The sequence below is a fragment of the Dipodomys ordii genome, unplaced genomic scaffold, assembly GCF_000151885.1.
Source record: "Dipodomys ordii isolate 6190 unplaced genomic scaffold, Dord_2.0 Scaffold138, whole genome shotgun sequence".
NCBI lineage: Eukaryota > Metazoa > Chordata > Mammalia > Rodentia > Heteromyidae > Dipodomys > Dipodomys ordii.
This window is the reverse complement of record NW_012267354.1, coordinates 2395458-2403505: the sequence shown is the minus strand read 5'-3', so window position 1 is coordinate 2403505 and position 8048 is coordinate 2395458. Positions and strand designations below refer to the sequence as shown.

The 8048-nt window shown below is 39.4% G+C and overlaps 3 non-coding genes across 3 annotated transcripts; 1 reads left to right on the top strand and 2 right to left on the bottom strand.

The window, feature by feature from the left end:
* Positions 1 to 1984: 1984 nt before the first annotated feature.
* Positions 1985 to 2058, bottom strand: Trnat-ugu. The gene has a single exon. It is a non-coding gene; the product is annotated as a tRNA-Thr (tRNA).
* Positions 2059 to 4194: 2136 nt separating this feature from the next.
* Trnal-aag lies at positions 4195 to 4276 on the bottom strand. Its single transcript has one exon. It is a non-coding gene; the product is annotated as a tRNA-Leu (tRNA).
* Positions 4277 to 5504: 1228 nt separating this feature from the next.
* Positions 5505 to 5577, top strand: Trnam-cau. The gene has a single exon. It is a non-coding gene; the product is annotated as a tRNA-Met (tRNA).
* The last annotated feature ends 2471 nt before the right edge of the window (positions 5578 to 8048 follow it).

The window sequence follows — 8048 nt, the reverse complement described above, 5'->3', positions numbered from 1 at the left end:
CAGGGAAACAGCATCCATTGTATATCTACCAGTTTGGTAATGATTATAGATTACATCAGTGTCTCCATTCATTAATCTCATTTTAATAGCAAGGGAGATAGGGATTTCCCCCACCAATTTTTAAAAATCATTACTGTTGTTGTTAATAACATTAATAATAATTACTTCATTTCATGCTCTTAACAACTCCTTGAGGAAGATACAATTGCTGCTCTCATTTATAGCTGAGGAACTTGAAGCTTAAAGTTACTAAGTGATTTGTCCAAAGTTAACAAATAGTAAGAAAGAAAAAGAGAAAAAAGAAAGAGAGAAGGAAGGAGGGAGAGAAGGAAGAAGGAAAACAATGGGTTCCAGAAACAGACGACTTATATTTGAAACTAAAATTTGCCCTTTTTGAGTAATAGTGCAGTGAACATCATTAAATCTATTTTCTCATCTTCAAAGAGATCATTAGAATATTTATGTGACAAGATGGTTGGTTAAATGAGTTTATGTCTGAAAAGACCAGGGATAATGGTAGACTTCCAGTAAATAACACTTCCTTTCCCTGTGATAAAGGGTAAATGACTGTTTACAAGGGTTGATAGCTGGGTGGGCCTGATTTTTAATTCATCTCTGTGTAATATTTGAACCCAGTGTTACAAATGTGATTCACTTGCTTCAAACTCATTTGGAATGCTTATTAAAATGCATGTTTCTGGGACACTGACCAAACAAGAAGTAAAATCTCTGAGGATGAGTCCCAAGAAATATTTTAACTAGATCCTTAGGTGATTCAAAGGCACACTTGTGTGGAGAACCACTGATTTGTTATGTTCTTTTTAAAAATTGTAGAACTAAAGTTTAAATGCCAGTGGAGCTAATTTATTTATTTCCTCAAATACTAAAGCCTTCCTTGAAAACTTAAAGTATATAAGCAAATATGAATGATCATTGCTGTAACACAATCTAAAAATATTTGGAAAATATTGTAAAACAGATAACATAATCCTAAATTCCTTAGACTAATAAATTAAATCAGAATTCAGAAAAAGTCTTAAGCATTGGAAGCATTTTGTTTCCAATGAGAAACAAGAGAAGATGAGTAAGAACTGTAGTAAAGTTAAAACAAAATTATGACAAGAAAGTTCTGGAAAGTTCTGGAAAGACAAAGGATACTCACCTGCGCAAAGCTAGAGAATCATGAGTGATAAAGTAGACTGACTAGAGAAACTCTAGAAAGTCATGCTGAAAAACTTAAAGACCCTTTAAGGCTGCAGCAAAAGTAAACTTGAAGGTCTACTCACTATTAGAAGATGTTATCAAATGTTGCTGTATTCGCATGGAGATTATAATCATGCTGTGATTTCTTCTCATATAAGAGAGAGGAAACCAAAATACATCAGAAGGGCAGAGAGAAATCCCTCATAGCACACACTCTTCATTTTTCTTTGATTTTTCTCCATAGACTTTATCACAATCTGACATTTTATTTTTTTAATTATCTTTCTCTTTCTAGATTGTAAGTCCCATGAGGGGGAATGGAGACTTGGCCTTTATTTATTTGAATAGTTCTACCCCTGGCACGTGGAACTGTACAGTGGTTGGGTGCATAGAAAGAAGTCAATAAATAATGTCAAATTATGGTCAGAATAGTGGAAGATAGGAACATATGAAATGAAATCAATCAACCAAAGATCAGTGCTTAACTTAAAAAACCAATTCTTTCCATTTTCTCTATACCTTCAAAACCTAGGTCTCAACCCCAGTGAGAGGTCATCAACAAATACAGCTTTTGATCTACTGTCATTTTGAGGAGTGCCTAGTTCATTTCATCATTTCTGACTATTCTTTACCATCTCCAAAGGCAAGCGTGACCTTGCACATCGATGCTCTACATTTTACTACTTTGTACTTTTCATTTATACAGATTCTTGAAATCAGCTACAGAACAGGACTTTACTTAATACCTATTTATACCACCACTGTAAAGAGAGGGAAAACAAGGCCCCACTGGGAGTCGAACCCAGGATCTCCTGTTTACAAGACAGGTGCTTTAACCAACTAAGCCATGGAGCCCACCGGCTGCTTCGGCTCGATATACTGTACCTTGGACGTTAAATACTCCTGATCCAAAGTTTCTACGATTTATGTAATTTACCATAAGAAAACAGACTCCACAAAGTGATTTTACTTGGCTAGACTCATTGCGGAGCAAACACAAGCAGGAAGGTTCCCCGCTGCTTAAATATTACAGCCAAAAACGCTACAATTCATCCAAGGATACTCATCCAGTGAGAGCTGAGACTATCCATTTTTTTCTGAACGACATAGTCTTCTAAAGCGCACACTTCCCTTGTCGTTTTAAACTTGGATTCTGCGTTTGAAGGGTTGATGGGGATCTCGGAGGAAGGAACTCCAGGGAGACTCGAATGCTGAGGTTGGGTACTTGGCATCTCACCTGCGCTGGGACTGTGGCGGGAGCATCCGCGCGTCTCTGGGTTCATTTTTCTCCAGTCCTCATCTCACGCTCACTCAGATCCAGTAGGTTATCTTATTTTATCTCCGTGGGCAGCCTGGATAAGACCTCGGGATCTTTTTAAACATTAACTGTGCGTTAGAAAAGGTTAGGGAATCTACACTGATTTATAATTACAAAGTTCGAGGTGAGGATCAGTGGTCACCTTCATGTTTAAAAATTTGTTTGTATTTTTTGTTTATTTATGGGGGACGGGGAAGGGTCCTGGGACAGCCCTCTGTGTCTGTTCTATACCACTTGAGCCACAGCTCCACTTCCGGCCTTTTAAAACGTTTTATCAGGATGTCTTCTGATACTAAATTTCAAGTAAACATAAATTTACAAAGAATGGAAACGCACAAGCGTAAGTATCAGTAAGACAAAGTGTTTCATACAACGTTGGTGGTGAAAACTATTTTTCCAAAAGAATAAAAGATTGCTGTAATTCACTACATGGGAAAAAAAAAAGTTGTATTCCCATCCCCTCAAACAATGCGTAAGCAAATGAGAAAAAAAATCAAAAGCAAAAATTGTGGGAGGAAAATGTGATTTGCATTTTTAAAAGTTGAACTTTCCTAGAGTATAAGTACCTTCTTCATCTCAGAAAAAAAATAATTTCAACTCATAAGAAAAATGTGCAAATGATGTGTACATCAACTTCTTGGGAAAAGAAATACAACTAACTCTAGAAATATGACTGTTAATTCATACTAATTAATTTCTATTATAACTATAATGAATAGACCATTCATGTTACTTTCAATAAGAGAAACAAAAACGAGTGTGGGGGCAGAAGCAGGAAAATCAACTCCCTTCTCTTAACTGTATTTTTTTCGACTTTTCTTTCTTGCTACTGGGGATCGAACCCAGGGCATTGTACTTGGTAGGTAAACGCTTTGCCACTGAGCTACATCCCAGCCCAGAAACCAACTTCTAAGACAGCTGGGTTGTGTAGCATAACCCGGAGACTTTTTTTTTTTTTTAAGAAGAAGGAGGAGGAGGAAGAGGAAGAGGAGGATGAGGAGGAGGGTGGAGGAAAGAGGAGGAGGAGGAAGAGGAGGGGGAGGAGGAAGAGGAGGAAAAGGAGGAGAAACAGGAACAAGGAGAGAATAAGGACAGGAGGAAAAAGGAAAAAAATTCTCTAAAATCACATATTTGTAGATGCCAATATACAATTGGCTTATCCCAATATTATTTGTGTTGTTAAAAGCGACAGTTGAGATAAAATAAGATATATCCACACAATAGAATGCCATGGAGACAAAAGGAAGAGGCTCTTTCTTGATATGAAAATACATGAAGCAGAAAAGTCAAAGTACAGTAGAGTAAGTATGGAAAACAAAGTGTGAAGAAAGCAATGCTCTTCTATTGGCTTGCACGTGCAAAATACATGCTTTAAATGTAACTCTAGACTCCATATGGTTGCTCAAAAGAATTGTGTGACCAGTAGAACTGGATGGGAAAAGAGGTAGACTTTCATTGTGATTGTATTCTTTTACTTACACTGGAGAAAAATTGAACCCCTGTGCTCTACTTATTTCTGTATGAATATTTCAATTACAAAGAAGTAACGTTCCTTTGGAGACCAACTCTAATTCTTGAGTGAGATCTAAGCCGTTACAGAACTGTTTAAGTTATGAGTCTTTCATGAAACAAAGCGCCTGTGTATTAATTTATAGATCTTGTTATAAGAAAACTGGCAGCGGTGGGATTCGAACCCACGCCCCCGAAGAGACTGGAGCCTTAATCCAGCGCCTTAGACCGCTCGGCCACGCTACCACCCACAGACAAGCCTTGCATGTCTGTATAAAAGAGATCAGTGTGTGCTCTCTCCACCAACTTCTTTCTTTTCTTTTTTTTAAAGAACATTTTTATACAAATGATTTCCAACCACCCATCACATCGGCAAACAGGTTCAGCTCTAAAAATTCTAGAACTGCACCCCAACTCTGATACAAGACCGTATAAAGGAACCGAAGCCAACACCCAGCAGGCATCAAACCCCAGCAGTCGGTTTGGAATGGGATTTCTTATTTGCATAGAAAGAGAACAGTGCAGGCAGACCGGTGGGCCGCTGAAAGTCTTCATTCCCAACATTCAGCGAGAGGATTCGTTTGCAAATGGGGCGGGGCTCCCCGTCCTTTTCAAAGGCTCCAAACCACGAGCCATTGGCAATTGGGCAGAACAAATTAATTGATTTGCTTTGCTCCTAAGTAAAATGGAGACAATATGGCTTTCCTTTAGTTCTGGTGACATTGTTCAAAAACCAATAATCAACAATAAAATAGCAGTTTTATTTTCAAGAAAGTACTTTTAAATTGCTGAAAAAGAGTTATCTGACTCGTCATAAACGCTCCAGAAAGTTTGCCATCCTCCTTTGTGTCGTTAATTAGGATTCACAGAGAAGTATTTTGTGTCAAGTGTTCAATGTGTTAAATGCTAGTGTGAGATGTTAGTTCACAGATGGTGAAGCTTTTCAAATTAGTAACATGATGTCCGCAACACAATTCATTAATTCACAGATGAATTCTGTAACTAAAATAGAGAGAAGGCACATGGAAGATTGATACTCGATTCACAATTGACAGTGTAGAACATTTTCTCAGATTGCCTTACCTTGCAATCCAGAATGCTAGTTTTCCATTCTAAGTTACCCCAGTTCAGCCTCCCCTCCCCCAATGTCATCTGTCTTTATCTTGGGCTCTTTTGAAGTTGCATTCAGGTGTGTGGGTAACATGGGTGGTAAAGAAAGCCGAGGCAAGTGAGGAACTCCAGAGCCTTGTTGCGGCCTGGGGGGTCTTCACCCTTGTTCTAATGTATCGCTTTCTAGCTACATCTTTACCTATGCTGTGTTAGGCATTTAAACAAAGCGAAAATCCTAACACGATTGGGGCAGCATCCATCATCATTTCCTAGCTTGTCATAAAGAGTCAAACTCTTCAGAAATGCTATGTATCCACGAAAGAATTAGAACCAATGGATTTACCCAAAACCTTCAATGACCAGCGCCTTCTTAGCGCAGTAGGCAGCGCGTCAGTCTCATAATCTGAAGGTCCTGAGTTCGAACCTCAGAGAAGGCAGCTGAGTTTTTGTCACTTTTCTATATTCATTCAGTTGAGAGAAAACGCCCAGCGGAAGAGAAAATTATCCAGCCCATCATGCTTTATGATATTAAGTCTAAATTCAAGGGCAATTGTTAATGTGACTACATATTAATCTTTCAAGAATTTTCTGGGTCTTTTTGTTGTATCACTTTCTTTGTTCACAACAGTTTTTAAATCCACTGACCACAGGGTATTACAAGTTCTACCTTATAATGTAAGGCTGTGTTAGTTACCTCCTACTACTGCCCTAGAAAATTAGCACACATTTTTTTTTTTCCATTTCAAATAAACACAGAGTGTATTCCTGCATATTTTTGGAGGTTCTCCCGAGCTAAGATGAAACTATGGCAGAGCTGCCTTCCTTCTGGGAGCTCCAGGAAGGAATCCATTTCTTCTCTTCATCAGGTTCTAGAGCCCGGCGGCATTGTTTGGCCTTGGGGACATTGGGGACCTCTGTTACAGTAGTCTCATCTCTGGCTCTGAGAATCGCCTGCAGTCTAATACATACTTGTTTGGTGACGAAGCCTTGCAATATCAAGTATCTCCCACCAGGTGGCGCAGTTTGAGTAAAACAACACAATTCCTCAGTTAAAAGACACCTGTATGCATCTAACCAGAGGACCAAACTCTTGCTTGAAGTTACCAGGAGCATGAAAGCTGAATTTCAAAAGCAGGAGGCTTCTTCTAGAGTAAAACCTGCAAGAAAACTGTCCACAAAAACCATAACTTCCCTGCAGCTGAAGGCAATAAACATTTGGAAATAAACACGATGTGGACAATTGCTACTGACACGTATTGTGATTACAGGACAACCATCTCTGAACCATAGAGAAGCAATCACCACCCTTGCATCCATAGAGAAACACCTCTGCTGGGGGTTGGGAGGATCACATGCCCATTTGGGCTCCAATCAGACCTAGGAGCCTTCTTTCACAGCCCAAGCAACACAGCATGTTCCCATGGGCATATGATGGACTTAATACACAATGGAATGGGAGAGACAGTTGAAAGCTAGAATGAATGATGTCGCAAGCAACAATTACACACACACACACACACAAAGCTCACCAACTTGAGGACACTTTGAGTGTAAACCCTGTCTCAAAAAAGCCATTTGGATCTTAAACATTGTACCCAAGTGGGAGAGCTGTAAAGCTATGCAGGACAACCTTGAGCTTGTGAGGACTACCTTGGCTAGATCTGAGGAATCTCAATATATGTCCATCCATTCTTCTTTGTCTGATGAATGCATTCCCCAGGGATGATTTGTGATTTGGGGTTGATGTAGTGCCACACACAGAGACCCTCACATTCTAATCCAGAGACACAGTGTCCTTCAGGTTATAAAAGATGCTAGTACCAAGAGGAAATGTTACCAAGAGGAAAAATCAAGGACAAAAAACACACTATTTGAAGGACTTCATTTTTAAAACAAGCAAAAAAAAACTCCACAAGAGCTGGACACCAATGGTTCACACCTGTACTCCAAGCTACTCAAGAGTCTGAAATCTGAAGATCTTGAATGGATGCTAGCCCAAGCAGGTAAGTCTGTGAGACTCTTACCTCCAATTAACCACCAAAAAGCCAGAAGTGGAGTGCTGGCTCAAGGGGTAGAGTACTAGCCTTGAGCCAAAATGCTCAGGGATAACACCCAGGCCTTGACTTCAAACTGCAGAACTGGACCTAAAAAAGAGAAAAGAAAAAGCACACAAGAAATCCCTCTACATTGTATATGCACTCTATGTACATGCTATACACATAATCAACTGTAATCAAGTTTATAGTTAATATTCTTTAAGATGCAGCACTTCAGACAAGATGTATTGAACAAAACCTTTGCCTGGCAATAGCACTTCAATGAGAATAAATTTCTCCCTCTTTTTTTTTTGCTGATAAAACCTCCTTATGCATCAAACTCCTTGAAGATGCAGTTTATTATGACACTTGTCATCCTGTGAGAAGCCCTGTTTATTGTTCAGTTGGGCATTTCCCTATGGAAATTGTCACTGTAGGACCCAGAAAAGCAGCCCAGATAGCTATACCTGAAAAATCCTCACAAGAGCATTTCTGGCCTGGGGACCCTTGTGGAGTGAGAAGAGGGAGTGGAAAAACAATGTTGAATTTACCTCTCCAGACTGAAGTCCCTTCCGTCTTGTTCACCCAGGCTTGCTTTTGAGGCTTGGTCAGAACTCAGCACCATGTATCTTCCTCAAGCCATCAGTGGGTCCAGGTATCAAGTGACCGCCTTGATCCATGTTAGGTGACAGATACAGCCTAGAGTCAGTCCTTTGCTTTTAATAGAACTCATTTCCTGGCAGGAAAAAAAAATCCCTGCATTAAAATAAGCATCATCAATGTCATACCCTGGATGATTTCTCTTTTGGCTATTAAATTGAGATAGCATGGAATTAGACTAGACAGCTCTTTATCAACAGGGCTGTGACAGG